Source organism: Triticum aestivum, chromosome 4A (genome assembly GCF_018294505.1).
Source record: "Triticum aestivum cultivar Chinese Spring chromosome 4A, IWGSC CS RefSeq v2.1, whole genome shotgun sequence".
Classification (NCBI taxonomy): domain Eukaryota; kingdom Viridiplantae; phylum Streptophyta; class Magnoliopsida; order Poales; family Poaceae; genus Triticum; species Triticum aestivum.
The window spans coordinates 346,921,143-346,939,472 of record NC_057803.1 but is presented as its reverse complement, the minus strand read 5'-3'; positions in this window follow the sequence as shown (position 1 = coordinate 346,939,472).

The following is an 18,330-nucleotide window of genomic DNA, read 5'->3' as shown; positions in this document are numbered from 1 at the left end:
CTACATTCTCAATGGAAGAAATCCCAATCAAAACTTGCCAGGGAATGAATAAGAGGTTTCGCCTATGGGTGCATCACCCCACCCGAACAACTCACTTTTATGATGGCCATACAACAAGCGCAACACGATGCACGGGTCTGGTAGATGCAAAACGCCGCTAATGCTTGGGAGGCTGTCCCTACCTTGCCACCACCACAGAAGGGATTGGGGGAGTGGAATGTGCTTCCTCCAGTTCATGAATCTTACCGAGGCTTCAGTTACCGTCAGATGACTAGATCTGAGGGGCCGTCCATGATGGATGGCATTCAGACTAGTGATGCAGACCGGGAGGATGGTATTCGAGTATGGAATGAACATGTCGCAATGGTGGAAAGGGCTGCTGCTAGTTAATACGTCCATTTTGCATCATGCTTTTATATTGATATTTATTGCATTATGGGCTATTCTTACACATTATATCACAATACTTATGCCTTTTATCTCTTATTTTACAAGGATTGCATGAAGAAGGAGAATGCCGGCAGCTGTAATTCTGGATTGGAAAAGGAGCAAATATTATAGACTTATTCTGCACATCTCCATAAGTCCTGAAACTTCACGGAGAATTATTTTGGAATATATAAAAAACATTGGGCGAAGAAAGCACCAGAGGGGGGCCACCTGCCATCCATAAGGGTGGAGGGCGCGCCCTACCCCCCTAGGCACGCTGCCCTACCTTGTGGGGTCTCTGGTAGGCCCCGGATGCCCATCTTTTGCTATATGGTGTGTTTTGACCTAAAAAATCAGGAGGAAACTTTCGGGACGAAGCGCCACCATCTCGAGGCGGAGCCTGGTCAGAACCAATCTAGGGCTCCGGCGGAGCTGTTCTGCTGGGGAAACTTCCCTCTGGGAGGGGGAAATCGAAGCCATCGTCATCACTAACGCCATCTCCTCTCAAACCCTAGTTCATCTCTTGTATCTGATCTTTGTTTCAAAACCTCAGATTGGTACCTGTGGGTTGCTAGTAGTGTTGATTACTCCTTGTAGTTGATGCTAATTGGTTTATTCGGTGAAAGATCATATATTCAGATCCTTAATGATAATTAATACTCCTCTAATTATGAACATTAATATGCTTTGTGAGTAGTTACATTTGTTCCTAAGGACATGGGAGAAGTCTTTGTTATAAGTAATCATGTGAATTTGGTATTCGTTCGATATTTTGATGAGATGTATGTTGTCTCTCCTCTAGTGGTGTTATGTGAACATCGACTACATGACACTTCACCATGATTTGGGCCTAGGGAAGGCCTTGGGAAGTAATAAGTCGATGATGGGTTGCTAGAGTGACATAAGCTTAAACCCTAGTTTATGCGTTGCTTCATAAGGGGCTGATTTGGATCTATATGTTTCATGCTATGGTTAGATTTATCTTAATTCTTATTTCGTAGTTGCGGATGCTTGTGAGAGGGGTTAATCATAAGTGGGAGGCTTGTCCGAGGAAGGGAAGCACCCAAGCACCGGCCCACTCACATATCAAATTATCAAAGTAACGAACGTGAATCATATAAGCATGATGAAAACTAGCTTGACAGTAATTCCCATGTGTCCTCGGGAGCGCTTTGCTTTATATAAGAGTTCGTCTAGGCTTGTCCTTTGATACAAAAAGAATTGGGGCACCTACCCATTACAAATTATCTCATCATAGAACTTCCCTTGGCGATAATTTCAGTGCTTGCAGTGAATACCATGCTGGAAACCGCTTGTCTTTTCCTTCTGCTCCTCGTTGGGTTCGACACTCTTACTTACCGAAAGGACTACGATAGATCCCCTATACTTGTGGGTCATCACTAGTATTGTTGATGGGACTCCTGCTGGACAATTCATTTTTTGTTAGATTGGCAATGACGAGGTGGAAGTTGGTTTACCTGTGGATGGAAATCTTTTGGTCTTTCTGATTCACTGCTACGCTATAGTTTTCACACCTCACATTGGCTACTTTGTTTCTCTTGAAAAAAAATTGAAGAGTGGATGATCTGTATGAACGGACTTCAATCATTTCTTCATGAAATTGTTGGAGTGGCCTGCTGCACCTGGTTTCCTTTCTCTAATTTAGCTCATGGCAATATTGTGATCTATATCTCTTGGGAAATCTTGTGTGTTGTGCATGATACCCTTGCTGATATTCATCTGATGGGCACAGATATCATCTTTGATGAATATGATAGTCTTCCTTCTTCGTTGGATACCACTAAAACTATGGATGTTGACACTGCTGCATCTAAGAATCGTCATCACATAATCACTGAGGTCAGGCGTTGCAACAGATACACAAGGTACCTAGGTTTCAAGGCTCCTTCTCTTTCTAAAAAAAGGAAGAAAGTTTCTCATGTTATGCACAGACATGTGCCTGCTTTGGAGGACGTTCAATCAATGCAAATAGAAGAAAATGTTGCGGTTGGGGAGTTAGAGTATCAAAATGTGCCAGAACATGAAGGAAATATGCCCTAGAGGCAATAATAAATTTGTTATTTATATTTCCTTATATCATGATAAATGTTTATTATTCTTATAGAATTGTATTAACCCGAAACTTGATACATGTGTGAATACATAGACAAAACAAAGTGTCCCTAGTATGCCTCTACTTGACTAGCTTGTTAATCAAAGATGGTTAAGTTTCCTGACCATAGACATGTGTTGTCATTTGATGAACTAGATCACATCATTAGGACAATGACGTGATGGATAAGACCCATCTGTTAGCTTAGCATTATGATCGTTAAGTTTTATTACTATTGCTTTGTTCATGACTTATACATATTCCTTTGACTATGAGATTATGCAACTCCCGAATACCAGAGGAACACCTTGTGTGCTATCAAACGTCACAACGTAATTGGGTGATTATAAAGACCTCTACAGGTGTCTCCGAAGGTGTTTGTTGGGTTGGCATAGATCGAGATTTGTAGTTTTCACTCGAGTATCGAAGAGGTATCTCTGGGCCCTCTCGGTAATGCACATCACGATAAGCCTTGCAAGCAATGTAACTAATGAGTTAGTTACGGGATGATGCATTACAGAATGAGTAAAGAGACTTGCTGATAACAAGATTGATCTAGGTATGAAGATACTGATGATCGAATCTCGGGCAAGTAACATACAGATGACAAAGGGAATGACATATTTTATCATTGTGGTTTGACTGATAAAGATCTTCGTAGAATATGTAGGAACCAATATGAGCATCCAGGTTCTGCTGTTGGTTATTCATCGGAGATGTGTCTCGGTCATGTCTACATAGTTCTCAAACCCGTAGGGTCCGCACGCTTAACGTTCGACGATGATTTGTATGATGAGTTATGTATTTTGGTGACTGAAATTGTTCGGAGTCCCGGATGAGATCACGGACATGACGAGGAGTCTCGAAATGGTCGAGAGGTAAAGATTGGTATATTGGACGATAGTATTCGGACACCGGAATAGTTTCGGAGTGTTTCAGAAATTTTTCGGAGTACCGACGGGTTACCAGACCCCCCCCCGGGGAAAGTAATGGGCCAACATGGCCATATGGGAGAGAGTGCGCAGCCGACAAGGGGTGGCGCCCCCCATGGACAGTCCGAATTGGACAAGGGGAGGGGGCGCCGCCGCCCTTTCCTTCCCCCTCTCCCTCTCCTTCGCCCCTTCCCCCTCCGAAAGAAGGAAGGGGGCCGACTTGGACTAGGAGTCCTAGTCGGTTTCCCCCCCATGGCGTGCCCCCTTAGGCCGGCCTCCTCCCCTCCTCCTTTGTATACGGGGGCAGGGGCACCCCAAAGCACAACAATTGTTCTCTTAGCCGTGTGCGGTGCTGTAACGCCCCGAGTCCGATGCGCCAGGTGTCTTCCAATCATTCGTCGTCGTTGCCATGTCATTCCCTTTCATGTTGTATTTTGCCATGTTATCATGTGCATTGCATCCTCATGTTTTCAAAACTTGCATCCAGTCATTTTCTGTGTTGTCCGTTTCGGCTTCCGACACTCTCACATGCACCCGTTGCACCTTCCATACCTCGTTTTGTGAGTGGGAGAAAACATTCTTGGAATGGGCCGAGGTTTGTCGAGTTGCCTTGGTACATCACCAGTAGACCGCCTGTCAAATTTCGTTCAATTTGGAGGTCGTTTGATGCCCTAACGGTTAACCGTGTAACCGTCAAACCCTCCTTCTCTTGCAGCCCAGCACGCCTCAACAACAGCCCACTAGCCCATCTAAACCCCCTCCATGCCCTCCGCCGTTGGATCACGATCGTGTGGGTGAAAACCGCACCTCATTCAGCCTCTCCTAGCTCCCTCTACCTGTAACTTAGTCCCCTCCCTCGAAATTTGTGGGCAAACCCTAGCCATCTTCCTCCTCGCGCCGCCAAACATGTCCGTCCCGGCCGGACATGTCCAGCCACCGCCCCCCGTAGCCAACCAAGCGCCTCCACGTCGCCCAGCCGTCGCTTGCCTCCACTCCCATCGCGCCATGTGTCCTCCCTGCGCGCCCCTGCCTCCCTCTCTTGCCGCCGGACCTTCTGGCCCAGATTGGGGCCCTCCCGAGCCCAGCTAGCCCCTAACGAGCCCGCGCGACGCCGCCCGTATGCCCCGCATGCTCGGGTCGCCACCTCTCTAGCGTTCGCCGTCCGCCGCCGCCTCGACCCCACCGGAGCACGCCGGTGTCCGCCTCTTCCTTGGAGCGCCGCCTGAGCTCACCCACGGCGCTCCCGCCGCCCCATGCCCGAAGGTCTTCGCCGCCGCACCACCTTCATCCAGCAAGATCGGTGCCCACTGTCGGATCCAGCCTCCTCCACCGCGACACCGCCGTCCCTAGCCCTGCGCGCCGCTGTCACTGCTCGCCAGCTCCGCCGTGCCATGACCCCTGCCTCGTCTTGCCTGGTCAACCGAGCGGACCGGCCGGTCCGAGCAGACCGGCCCGGTTCGACCGGGCCTGCTGAACCAGCGAACCGCACCGCGCCGGTTTTTCCCAGCCCCAACCTCGATCTAGCACATGGGCCCTCTGGTGAGCTCGCCTCCGCTAAGTCCCACACATGCACAGTTTTGTTATATTGCCCCCTAGAAACTCATGTCATAAGTGCAACCTGTGGTGTGTGTAACTTTGTGCATAATAATCCTATGATGATGTTCTTGGTATGGAATTGTTCATCTTTGAATGCTCTACATGCTAGTCTAATTTTCATGCATGTTATGGTTCAGATTGATGCCTTAATCATCGTTGCAAAAGTGCTAAATGTTGTTATCTGCAGGAAACTGTCATAACTTGTTGATTTTCCTTTTTATAGCATTTTGTGTGTTTATCGTTTGAGCATCATGTCTACATGTTTTAGGATCATATTCATGCCATCTTTACAGTGGTGCCATCCATGTATTTTTATGTGCTCTGTCGTAACTATCACAAGCTTGCAAAGTGTGCTACTTGATGTTTGTTGTTTTCTGAGACTTAGTGATTTTTGCTAAGTCTGTACACGTTGTGTTGCCTTGTTAACTTGATGCCACCATATATTCCATGCACAATCTCGAGATGCCTAGTTGACATGTTTTGATGTCCATATTATGCTCTATAATTCCATGCCATTTTATGCCTCATATATGTACCATAGCATATGTTTTCATTGCCATGAACATGCCTAAATGATGTTCCAGTTTTCTGTTACCTTCATGATGCCCTATTGTGAGCTTGTTATTAGTTAATATATGCCTCTTTTGGAGATGCTCCAATTACATGAATTGAATTATGTTATGAGTATCGTGTCCACATGCCAAGTTTTATAATTGTGGACTTCATATGACCTCTGTTCCAAGCTAGCAAACATGCTATGCTGATTTTGCTGTTTTACACTTGCTGAAATTGTTACAACAGTTAAACTTGTCTTGATGGTTCCCACTAGTCCATGAGCCATATGTATATGGTGACTTGATGTTATTTGATCCTTGTTATGTGTACTTTGATGCCATGTCCTTGGTTTCCATATAACTGGCTGTAGTTTGTCTCTTTCTTGCTCTCAAGTTGGCATCATGCTAAATCTGTCATCCTGTTAACATCATGTTCCTTTTTTGCATGAATCATATGAACTTGTGCCCTTGGACTAAGTTCAAGTATATCATGTCTACTAAATGCCCATGTATTTTGCATCATTACTAAAGTTACAATGGTTGCTGTTATGTGCCTCCAAACTCAGCATCATAATGTTACTATTTTGCATTCCCAGATTTTCTCAAAGTTTGAGAATCATCTTATACCATGTTACATCTTGTCTTGTTGATTGCCATTGATCTAGGGCTCATACGGAGATGCTTAGTAATCATTTTTTGCCATGTTTAACATGTAATTCAATTCCATGCTTTTGCTTGTTGTGTTCTTGCACTATATCATCATTGTTTCATGCCTCCAACATGTCAACATGGTATTTCTGCTCACTTGTATGCCCTGTTTTTCACAGTCATAATCTGTGTTATCAAGTTACTTTTTTGCATTGATCATCTTCGATTAATCTTGATGCCTATGAACCTGAACCTTAATGATATTTGAAGCATGTTGTCTGTACTTGAAGTGAATGTCAAGTTTGTGTCCATGTCTTTCCTGTAGCATGTTGTTTCCTTGATTGCAATGTGCTTAGTCGCTGTTTTGGGTAGATTGTGTTTGAAACTTGTATTGAGTGTATGTGTTGAACCGTTGCTCCGTTTTGAGCATGCTCTACATGAAACTTGCTTGGTTTTGCATGTAGCTTCATCATGCCTTGTTGCATCCATGTTTTGGAGTGTTGGAGATGCTGTTCGGCTTGCTTTTGCATCAATGTCATGTTTAACTTGTTTTGCTCATATCTTCTAGGTCGTAGCTCCGAATTAAATGAACTTTATATGTAACTTGACTAGAAAAGCATGTAGATCATCTTGGTGCACTTTAACTTGATGTTTAACTACTTTAACATGATGTATTATTCATATCTAGACCAGTTTCAAAATTTGCATATGAGGACTTACTAGAATTGTTATATGTTGATTTCGGCCTCATTTAAACTTGCTTTGATGTGTTGTTCTTGTATGCATCATCTCTTGCCATCAGTAGCATCATATAGCCTTGTCATGCATCCTACTTGGTTGAGCAACATGTCTTGTTATGTGTTGTGTGTTTACCATGTTGGTTGCTTCTTTCTGGTTGTGCTCCTTCTCGATAGTTCCTGTTTCATTGCGATTGTGAGGATTCGTTCGAATACGTGGGATCATCTTCTTCATGCACTTGTTCTTCTTCCTAGTGGGATTTCAGGCAAGATGACCATCACCTTGGATCTCACTACTATCTTTGCTATTCTAGTTGTCTCGATGCTATCGCTATGTCGCGCTACCTACCACTTGTTTATCAACCTCCCAAATTGCCATGATAGCTTCTAACCTTTTCACCTTTCCTAGCAAACCGTTGTTTGTCTATGTTATCGCTTTGCTCAGCTCCTCTTATAGCGTTGCTAGTTGCAGGTGCAGTTGCAGGTTGTTCCATGTTGGGACATGGTTATTTTGGGATATCACGATATCTCTTATTTAATTAATGCATATGTATACTTGCTAAAGTGTGGAAGGCTCGGCCTTTTGCCTGGTGTTTTGTTCCACTCTTGCCACCCTAGTTTCCGTCATACCGGTGTTATGTTCCTTGATTTTGCGTCCCTAACATGGTGAGGGTTTATCGGCCCCTCTTGACAGTTCGCTTTCAATAAAACTCTTCCAGCAAGGCCCAACATTGGTTTTAACTTTTGCCATAATAAAACTTAAACTAAGTAATTAATTGGCATAGGGCGTCATGAACCCGAGGATTCTTTCTACATACAAGGGGGGCAGTGCCGATGGTGTTGGTGCCAAACTAGAGCACTGTGCGGGACCGCCCCTTGGCAATTTGGGGTATTTTGGCACTAGCGCATCCGTCGTGGCCTGAGACGAGATACACGCGGCTACTATCAGGGTCTCGGCACGTAGGGAGGTCTTGCTGGACTTGTTTTACCATTGTCGAAATGTCTTGTGCATCGGGATTCTGAGTAGAGGACTTGAAGTAAACTCATTTAAAATACACCAACCACGTTGCGTAACCGTGACTGTCTCTTTTTAGGGAAGTTCAAGAGGAGAACACGGTTGGGATATGTTTGAATGTAAGTAGTTCAGGATCACTTATTGGTCATTACTAGTTGGCGACCGTTTGCGTAGTTTCTCATCTTACTCTTGTATTCGTAAGTTAGCCACCATACAATGCTTAGTCGCTTGTTGCAACCTCACCACTTTATCCTTTTACATACCCATTAAGCTTTGCTAGTCTTGAAACCCACGGTAATCGGATTGCTGAGTCCTCGTGGCTCGCAGATTATTACACCAACAGTTGCAGGTACTGGTAATGCAATGATCATGACATGAGAGCGATGTTTCCTTGTCTTGGAGTTCTTCTTCTTCTTCGATCTTGGGTTAGGTTCCTGGTCGGCAGCCTGGGCTAGCAGGGTGGATGTCATTTGAGTTTCTGTTTGCGTTTCATCCGTAGTCGGATGTTGTTCTCATGTATGATGTTTGATGTATTCATGTGGCTATGTATGTCTTCTTTATGTATCCCCAACTATTATGTAATGGTTCGATGTAATGATATCCACCTTGCAAAAGCGTGTCAATATGCGGTTCTATCCTTGGTGGGACCTTCGAGTTCCTTTAAGATAGAGTCGCATATTGGGCATGACAGGTGCCCCCCTCCACAGTTTACTCCTCCGGACATATTGTCATAGTGCTTAGGCGAAGCCCTGCATGGATCATATCACCATCACCGTCACCACGGTGTCGTGCTGATGAAACTATCCCTCGACACTTTGCTGGATCAAGAGTTAGAGGGACATCATCGAGCAGAACGTGTGCAGAACTCGGAGGTGTCGTACATTCGGTGCTTGATAGGTTGGATCACGAAGACGTTCGACTACATCAACCGTGTTAAGCTAACGCTTCCGCTTTTGGTCTACGAGGGTACATGGACACACTCTCCCCCTCTCGTTGCTATGCATCTCCTGGATAGATCTTGCATGATTGTAGATTTTCTTTTTTGAAATTGCATGCTATGTTTCCCAACAGAACCTACCCTGATTGCCATGATTCAGATGGTGGGCACCACTATGTGCGGTATCCCTGAAGCTGAGCTTGCGGAGGATCTCCTTCTGAAAGATCCCTCTGCCTCCATCTAAGGATGTCTTCTGATAGTGTTTGCGCTTCAGTATTTTGTGTCCTCTCTCTTTTATTTCACTTATCTCTATGTTTATTTTATCTGAACTATGTTGACTGCACTTTGGAAGATCTGATGCTGGAATATGCATGGTATGAATGATCATAACAAGTGTCTTGCGTTGCTCAACTAGATCGAAGAAGCCAACTGCTCTATTTTTTGTCTGCAATAAACAAAAAAAAGTTTCGATCACTCCTACATTCGTAAATGTTGTCCATGCCGGTTTGACAAATTTGAGTTCATGCCTTCGAATGGTGCCTCGGGAGGCCTTATTATAATATGGTGTAGTAACCAATTCTCAGGTGTAGTCATCTACAAATTTCTATTTACGCTTATAATTAAGTTTGAGGCTCTTTGATGCAATAAAATTTGGTCTCCCTCCAACATTTATGGACCATGCTCGGGTCAGGAGAGAATTGATTTTTTGGGAATGGTTTTCGGCTTTGGTAGTCAATGTGGATGATCTCTAGCTTTTCATGGGGGATTTTAATTTTATGCGATCTCTAGCTTTTAATTTTATGTGTATGAAATCCTTAACTTTAATGAAGTAATCAGCGGACTATCTCTATTGGAAATTCCCATTAAAGGTAGGCAGCACACGTGGTCAAACATGCAGGATCAACCCCTATTGGAACAACTTGATTGGTTGTTTTCCTCGCTGAAATGGATTTCTGCATTTGCTAATACCATGGTAAAACCCTTGGCATGCCCAATCTCTGATCATGTACCTTGTGTGATGATGATTTACACTTTGATCCTTAGGTGCAAAAATTTTAGGCTTGAAAGTTTTTGGCCATCTCATCCAGATTTCATGTCAACGGTGGAGAAATCTTGGAATGCTCCCTAAAAGCTTCGTCCTCTGCCACTAGACTTTCAAGGATGCTCAAAAGGCTGAGATATGCACTAAAAAATTTAGTAAATAGATATCTAAATTATGCTTATTAATTGAAAATTCCAACAAGGTCCTGCTTCAACTTGATGAACTTAAGGAAGAAAGATATCTCATGATACCAAAGACAAAATTTCAAAGAATTTTCAAAACCACTTGATCCGACTCCTCAAATACCAAAATGGTTACTGGAAGAAGCGCCGCAATTTCCGTTGGGCCGTCAAAGGAGAGGAAAACACCAAGTACTTTCAACCTAGGGCTGCAGAAAGATTTTGTCAGAACTCCATTCCAAATTTAAAACTTTCGCATGGCCGTCTAATTGAAGATCCTGATGAAAAGGCTGCAGCCTTTCTGGAATGCTACACGAATAAGATGGGAGTCTTGATTACTCTTATATATGATTTTTAGCTCTTTGATTTAATTCAAAGTGTGCTTGGACTGGATGAGCTCCCGATCCCTTTTTCAAACGAGGAAATTGATCAAGTGATTAAAATTATTCCTGCGGATAGGGCCCCTAGCCTAGATGGTTTTTCTGGACTTTTTCTCAAGGTATGTTGGGATATTAACAAAACTGATTTCTACCAGTTATGTGCTGATTTTTGGGAAGGCAAAATTGATCTCAAATGTCTAAATACTTCGCTTATAACCATCATCCCCAAGAAAATTACACATGAGACTGTCAATGATTTCAGCCTATTTCTTTATTGAATTGTGTGCTCAAAGTGATCACAAAAATCCTAGCCGAAAGATTGCAGAGATGGATTCTTATAGGTGTGCATCGTAACCAATATGGTTTCATTAAGACAAGGACAATACATAATTGATTGGCATGGCCATATGAAAATTTATATCGATGCAAGCAATCTGGCACGGATATTGTCATCTAAAACTGGATCTCGAAAAGGCGTTTGACACAATGGAACACAAATTTATTCTGGATATCATGAAAGCCAAAGGGTTTGATGCACATTGGTGCATGTGGACAAAAAATTTGCTAGACTCCGGATCATCCTTGGTGCTTCTCAATGGGGTCACTGGGAAAGAATTCAAATGTAGACGAGGTGTATGACAAGGTGATCCGGTTTCCCCCTTACCTTTTGCCCTAGCTATAGATTTACTACAGTCATTAATTAACTTCCAATTAATCAACCTGCCTAGGGAGACTTCCTAGTTATTCAATACACTGACGACACTATGATTGTTGTCAATGCATCCTGGCAAGAACTTATGACTATTAAAACTTTGTTGGACTCTTATGCAAAAGCTACTTGTCTCAAAATTAATTATGTTAAATCTCAAATTATGCCAATCAATGTGTTCGAACAGAAGATGGTGGACTTGGCTATGGTACTTGATTTCCAAATAGGCTCAATGCCCTTTGCCTATCTTGGGCTTCCCCTAGGAACCACTAGACCAACTATGATAGATCTGATGCCGTTGGTGGATCGTATCGAAAGAAGACTTATTATGGCTTTCCTAGAGCAAAAGATTACAGCTCATTAACTCGGCTCTCTCCTCAGTCCTATCATTTGCAATGTGTGTCCTGAAAGTCCCATTGAAGATCATTGATGCTTTTGATCATGCTAGAAGGCACTGTTTATGGAGGAAAGTGGCTGATCGCAACATGAAATCTTACTCTCTAGAAGCCTAGAATCTCGTCTGTCGACCGAAACAAAAAGGTGGGCTGGGTGTGATCGACCTCAAGGTCCAAAACAAAGCATTGCTCCTCAAATTTTCACACAAACTTATTAATAGAGATAATGTGCCTTGGGTGATGCTTGTGTGGAATGCCTACTATGGTTCAAATCCCCCACATGCAAACCAAGTGTGTGGTTCCTTCAGGTGGTGGGATGTCTTTAAACTCATGGATATTTGCAGAGGGATTACCACCTGCATCCCGGCTGGGGGAGACATGATGCTTATGTGGAAGGATCTACGGCATGAAAATGATCTCATCATGAACACTTACCCACACTTGTTCTCCTTCACGTTGGATGAGGACATCTCTTTAGCAGACTTCTATTTTGATCCTTAGCCATACAATTACTTTGCTCTACCTCTTTTGATTGAAGCTAGAACAAAACTGGACTCTATAATCGTGGTGATGCAGGGCCTTCAAAGGACATGGTGAAGGATGAATGGATTCTTTGTTGGGGGGACACGATCTTCCGTCCCAAAAAATTCTACAAATTTGTATTTAGGAACTGTCAAGCCCCAAAACATACCACAACGAATTCAAAGACACAAAGTCTTTGCCTGGCTAATGTTCATGGATAGAATCAACACGAGAAACATGCTTTTATAAGGAGGTAGTTCCCAATCGGTGAGGATCATGGCTACATGCTTTGTACTGTTCAGTACTTGGGAACATGCATACACCTGTTCTTCCAATGCACTTTCAGTAGTGCTTGCTGGAATGTTTTGGGTCTCTCTTGGGATTGCGGTAGACCCATTTAGGAGATTATTAAACATGCTTCAAACACTTGGCAACGTCCACTTTTCAAAGAATTTCTGATCTTGCCTGCGTGGAACATTTGGAAACAGAGGAATAGAAGGTACTCCAAGGGGGTGTCTGCCTCAACTCAGGACTGGCTCCGTGCACTTAAGAGTGATCTTGAGATTATGAGTTATAGAGTGAAACCAGATTTGTCTGAGTTCATGCAAACTCTTTCCACCTCCCTTGTTGCATAGAATCAAACTCCCTAAACCTCCCTCTGTAGTAGCCCTTAGTGCCATGTAAACTAAACTTTGTAAATTTTATTTTAATGGAGCAACGGTAGGAGCCTCTCCTGCTGTTTTTACTATTCAAAAAATATATGCGAAAAGCATAGGCATGGGATCAGTGATGGATATTTGTGTTGGATGATATTCATCATATAACAGTCACAACCTAGAGTGATACATGATAGCTCCAATTCATCAATGTAATGTAGGCATGTGTTCCGTATATAGTCATACATGCTTATGATAAGAACTTGTGTGACATCTTTTGTCCTACCCTCCCGTGGCAGTGGGGTCCATAAGGAAATCAAAGTGATATTAAGGCCTCCTTTTAATAGAGAACCGGAACTAAGCATTAGCACATAATGAATACATGAACTCCTCAAACTACGGTAATCACCAAAAAGAATACCAATTATTGTCACCTTGGGTATGCGGATCATAACACATAATAGGTGCATACAACTTGCAAGATAGGATCAAGAACTCAAATATATTCATGAAAACATAAAGGGTTCAAATCTGAAATCATGGAACTCGGGCCCTAGTGGAAAGCATTAAGCATAGCAAGTCATAGCAACATCAATCTCGGAACATGGTGTATGCTAGGGATCAAGCGCTAAAAAATTGACTTGATTACATGAAAAATCTCATCCAACTCCATCACCATCCGGTAAGCCTATGAAGGGATTACTCACTCCCGGTAGTGAGCATAGTGGAATATTTTATGGAGATGAGTTGATGATGGCCATGGAGATGATTTCCATCCTCCGGAGCCCTGAACGGACTCCAGATCAGCCCTCCCGATGAAGAACAAGAGGTGGTGGTGGCTCTGTATCATAGAATGCGATGATTCCTTCTCCCTGATTTTTTTCTCCCCGAATAGGTATATACGGAGTAGGAGTTATGGTTGCCGGAGGTTTCAGGGGCCCACAAGCCTGTGGGTGTGCCCTGGGGGTGGGCGCGCCGCCTGAGCTTTACGCTCCTGGGTGGCCCCCCTCTCGTAATTCTCTTCGCCAATATTTTTATATATTCTAGAAATTATCACCATAAATTTTCAGCCGAATCCAAGAACTTTTATTTCTGCACAAAAAAAACACCATGGCAATTCTGCTAAAAATAGCGCTAGTCCGGGTTAGTTCCATTCAAATCATGCAAATTAGAGTCCAAAACAAGAGCAAACATGTTTGGAGAAGTAGATATGTTTGGGACATATCAGTTACTAATAATGATGCTTGAGTAGTAAGGCTTTATCGAGGGTTCCAGAATCACTACCACTAATATGAACTATTGTATCCTCTAGTAACTGGTCAAAATGCATAAGTGGGCGGAGTCACGTATAGTACACGTTCTACTCAAGGTAGACTACGTACCATGCATGACACCATCATAGTCTCCCCCATAGGGTTACAATTCATGATAATTAAGGGTTAATCCCATGGACACGGCCTCTCTAAGGGCTCTCCGTAACTCCCCCATAAATTGCAATGGCGAGGAATCAAGGATTTTACTGTCACCTCAAATTACCCCAACGCCCCAACCCTTCACAACGACAATAATATAATTCATGGCACAAGGCACAAATGTGAGTGAGCACTCCTCTCAACATTTGTGAAGGTTACTAACTCGAATCATGTACATGTAATATTGGATCGCAACAGTTATCATAATGGGTTCAACCATATCCTCAAGAACTAGTTCAACTACTCAAACAAAGACATGAAGGTTAGGGACAAGTTACAAGCTGACATCAAGCCGATGAAGGGAGAAGGCATGCTGGTGATGGTGGAGACAGCGGCGCTGTGATGATGGTGATGATGATGCCCACGCCGATGGTGAGGGAGATGGAGATGGGGGTGGCGCTAGTGACGGCGCCGGTGTAAGGGCACCAGCCCGACGGCCAGTGCTCATGGCGGCAGAGCCTCCTCCTCTTCCCTTTGCATTGTCCCTCCTTCTATTGGTGGTCGAGCAGCAATGGAGATGGTTGTGGATGAATGATATGTGATGGAAGATGGATTATGAGATGGTATGTCGGCGGCTAGCATTGAGGAGGTGTATATAAGGAGCCTCCCTAGCCTCCTCTCTTGATGGGCTTCATCCAAGGGCTCTCAATGAGCCAAATCCTCTCCCAATCTCTTCTCTACGAGCCAATGACCTCGCGAGATAGAACGGGGGTGAAACCGGTGAAGAATCCCATCTGGAAGGGCAACTTTCGGAGCTGTCTACACATCATACTCCCCCCAAAACAACCGCATGTGTCGCATGGATGTCGTCTTTTGATGTGACCTCTTCCGGTAAAATGATCACCATTTCTTCATGCAAACTCAGAATTTGTTGTTCTTGGGCTGGTTGGATTCATATTAACGACGTCGATCCATTCCTGGTTTCATATGTTGATTTGGAGCACTTTGAAAAAAAACTTTTTCCTACCTCCGGAGTGGCTGTCTGGACCCTAGTTGACTCCGTATTGAACCCATCCTTGGTCCTTTCATCGTGCTTGGTCCTAAGTTTCTCCAACACACCTGTAGACACAAGAAAACTAATGATAATGAAGTAAAATACTAAGGGTGCAATGCTCACAAGGAAAAGTGTAGATACCGATAATCATGCATAATGGACAACTATTTGGTTCAATGGTACATGATATATCAAGAGAACATGCAACAAATGAGCTCTAAAATTTGTGAAATATAGAGCTATCACCCAATCGGAAAGAACTCCAAACTTAAGCATGCTCAACTTGGAGCAATTTCAGGATGGGTGACTAACTGGGAAGTTGGTCCTAGGTGCGCACGAGTGAGGACAAAGTGAACGGGGAAGACTAGTATTGATATGTGGAGCCAGTCTAGATTCTATCAGGAGTAATGGGCAGTAACCGATGGCATTGTCTGGAAAGGTTTTCGAGTCGATGAGTCGTTTTGGGGTAGCGACACGTGATGAGTCGAGCCTGGCAAATTGACTAGTCGCGACTAGTCTAGACTAGTGGAGGGGTTTGAGTCAACCCTAGCAGTGCGACTCGTCGAGTAGTCGATGACTAGTCGTGCGACTCAAAAACAATGGTCTCCGGGGCATTACAACTTACATAGAGACACCTCGTGGCTCAATTCGATGAAGCACACAAAATCAGTAAATAAAATACACAAGGAAGGTTGAGTTGGGGCTGCCACAAAAATGTGATATATTGATCGGCACATATTTTGGCATGGCTGCATGTTGCACGAGAAGAAAGAGCGAAGATACAGATTTCTAACTTCTAGCAATAAGTAGTCCGTCTGATTGAACCTACTAGAAGGGGATTCTTGAGAAAAAAACCATACAGATAGGGAACTATGTGTAAATGTACTTGCAAACTAAAATCCACCATGAAAATTCCATTATGAGCCATCCTAGTAAGAGAGGGAGAGAGTGCCATATCCATATTATACCTGCCTCTAGAAGCTTTAGTATTTCTTTTCTTACCACTTCTTTCATTTTAGGATTCAGACGTCGTTGAGGATCACGAACTGGTTTGGCATCTGCTTCCAAATTTATTTTATGTTGACAGAGTGGGACTAATGCCCTTCAGATCATCAAGAGTATATCCAATAGCAGCACGATGCTTCTTCAGAGTTTTCAATAATCTTTCTTCTTCATGCTATGAAAGTTTAGCACTAATAATAACATGATATACCTTCTTTTCATCAAGATAAGCATATTTAAGATTATCAGGCAACGGTTTAAGCTCAAACACGGGATCACCCTTAGGTGGAGGGAGATCCCCTAGGATTTCAATAGGCAAATTGTGTTTCAGCATAGGTTCCTGTTTAAAGAATACTTCATCTATTTCCCTTCTTTCATTCATAAACATATCATTCTCATGGTCTAGCAAATATTGTTCTAAAGGATCATTAGGAGGTACGGCAATAGAAGCAAGACCAATAATTTCATCCTTACTAGGCAATTCTTCTTCACGGTGTTGTTTACTAAATTTAGAGAAATTAAATTCATGGGTCATATCATCTAAGACAACAGTAATAACATCCCTAGTGCAATCTATGGTAGCATTAACATTATTTAAGAAGGGTCTACTAAATATAATGGGACAAAAGCTATCTTGTGGGGAACCAAGAACAAGAAAATCAGCAGGTTATTTAGTTTTCCCACACAAGACTTCAACATCTCTAACAATTCCCATTGGTGAAATAGTATCTCTATTAGCAAGTTTAATAGTAACATCAATTTCTTCTAACTCAACAGGTGCAATGTCATGCATAATTTCTTTGTATAAGTCAATAGGTATTGCACTAGCACTAGCACCCATATCACATAAGCCATGATAACAATGATCTCTTATTTTAATAGAAATAACAGGCATGCCTAGCACAGGTCTATATTTATCTTTAGCACAAGGTTTAGCAATTCTAGCAGTTTCACCGCAAAACTGAATAACATGCCCATCAACATTATCAGACAAGAGATCTTTAACAATAGCAATATTAGGTTCTACTTTAACTTGCTCAGGAGGTGTATATGTTTTAATATTGCTTTTACGAACCAAAGTTGAAGCTTTAGCATGATCCTTTATCCTAACAGGGCAAGGTGGTTTCTCAACATAACAAGTAGGAACAATAGGATCATTATAAGTGAATGTCTTTTCTTCAACTTTAATAAGTGCATCTACTTTTAATTCTATGGGAGGATGATATTTAAACCACTTCTCCTTAGGGATATCAACATAAGTAGCAAAACATTCACAGAAAGAAGCTACTATCTCAGAATCAAGTCCATATTTAGTGCTAAACTTACGGAAAATATTGGTATCCATAAAAGATTTAACACAATCAAAACTAGGTGTCATACATGACTCCTTCATATTGTCGAGGTCCCAATCTTCAGAGTTGCAGTTAATTCTATCCAATAAATACCATCTAAATCCAATAGTCTTCATCATAAAAGAGACAGCACAAGAAGTATCGAGCATGGTGCGATTATTTTCAAAAAGCCGAGCATAAATTTTTTGAAGAATTGTTTCTCTTAGAAGCTCATGATTGGGGCATGAATATAACATTGATTTAAGCCTCCCCCAAGCTTGAGCGATGCTTTCTCCTTCGCGAGGCCAAAAATTATATATATAATTGCGATCACGATGAACAAGATGCATAGGGTAATACTTTTGATGAAATTCCCATTTCAATCTTCTATAATTCCATGATCTCGTATCATCACATAGCCTATACCATATCAATGTGTCTCCCTTCAAAGATAAAGGGAAGACCTTCTTCTTAGCAACATCATCGGGTATACCTGCAAGCTTAACTAATCCACAAACTTCATCCACATATATTAGGTGTTCATCGGGAAGCTCTATTCCATCTCCTGTAAAGGATTAGCTAGAAGTTTTTCTATCATACCCGAAGGATACTCATACGGAATTTCATTTTCATACTCATTTTCAATAGGTTCAGTAGGTTGAGGAGAAACTCTTTGCTCTACTGGTC